Source organism: Trichechus manatus, unplaced genomic scaffold (genome assembly GCF_000243295.1).
Source record: "Trichechus manatus latirostris isolate Lorelei unplaced genomic scaffold, TriManLat1.0 scaffold00295, whole genome shotgun sequence".
NCBI lineage: Eukaryota > Metazoa > Chordata > Mammalia > Sirenia > Trichechidae > Trichechus > Trichechus manatus.
In genome coordinates, this window is record NW_004444231.1 from 1,502,307 (window position 1) to 1,503,779 (window position 1,473).

The 1,473-nt window shown below is 50.0% G+C and overlaps 1 pseudogene; it reads right to left on the reverse strand.

Annotated features, from left to right (window-relative positions):
* Nucleotides 1-1,184: 1,184 nt before the first annotated feature.
* The window catches only part of LOC101350694 (patr class I histocompatibility antigen, A-126 alpha chain-like), a 2,308-nt pseudogene continuing 2,019 nt past the window's right edge, over nt 1,185-1,473 (reverse strand).

Consider the following 1,473-nt stretch of genomic DNA (forward strand, 5'->3'; position numbering starts at 1 on the left):
CTCATCCAGCACACGAAGCCCTCACTGCCTGTCTTGGTTATCTAGTGCTGCTATAACAGAAATACCACAAGTGGATGGCTTTAACAAACAGATGTGTATTTTTTCAAAGTTTAGAGGGATAGTAGTCTGAATTCAGGGTGCTGGGGGGACATAATTCAATCCATAACAGTGCCCATGGCTCTGAGACAGGACAAGGCCCAGGCAATTCCTGAGTCCCTGTGATCACAGTTCCCACTTTGGGGACAAGAACAACAAAGCAGCAAAGAAGATGCAGGCAAGCAGTCACCACATCAAACCCCATGCTGCCCTGAACACAGGTCGCATCTGCATTTGGCTCCTTCACAGCCTTCTTCGGGCCCCACCTGCGACAGGCTCAGTAGAGCAAACACAGGATTCTGGAAGGTTCTCAGGTCTCCATTTATTTCCTCTCTCAGATTTTAAGTCTCATCCTCTCCTTTAATTAAGCCATCAACCCCACCTCATGGCAAGAAGTTGACCAAAAAGAGCATTCCCAGATTCTCATGTTCAACAGGTAACTGAGAAGTTGCAGCTCAGAGCAAGAGAAGTTCCGACAGGGATGGAGACATCCTGGCCCTGTCTCTGCGGGAACAGGAAACGGAGATCCAGGGGAAAGGACACAGGTCAGTGTGAGGAGGGCGTCCTGGTGGGCAAGGTGGGTTACTCCCACCACGTCCTCACCTTATGATGATAGGAACACAGATACATTCCAACACCACTTGCAGCAAGAGAAGTCCTGAATCACAAAGCTGGTGTGAACAAATCTTGTTTAACTCAATCCCACACAAGGCAGTGGTCTCACACTATAGAAGACAGTAATTATGTACAAATTCAAGTCAGTCACTGTAAGTGTTGCCGCTCTGAACAGCCCACCAAATGATCAAAATGTCCAGATCAAAAAAGTATCTCCATAACCCAGTCATGTCCCCTCTGCCTCAACCCCTCCCCCATGTAGGCCATTCAGGATCTCACCTTTAGGCTGTGAGAGAAACATAAGAGCCCTGGGCACTGTCGCTGCCTGAAGAACAACAAAACCATTACCTAGTCAGAGCCTCCAGGAGGAGGTGAGACTAAAGCAAATTTGGGCTGGGGGGTGGGGTGGGGGAGGCTCTCCCACAGGATCCCGTCTACACTATCCCAAGGGTCTCAGGATCAGCCCATATCCCTCACTTACTTCCAGCCTGAGTGTAGTCCTTCCCTTTCCACCTGTGGGAAGAAAATAGCCTGTGAGAGAGCAGGGAGGAGCCAGGACCATGAGGTCCCAGAGGAACCCACTAGTCATGGACTCCTGGGAAGTTTCCAGAACTATGACTGCAGACCCAGGGCAGGATCAGGAAACAAAAGGAAAGGAGACGTGTGGAGACTGGACCAACCATCCTCCTAGACATCTATCCTCAGCAGGGACATTTCCCTCTGATCTGCAACTGTGGGAATTAGGTGTCCATCACCAGAACC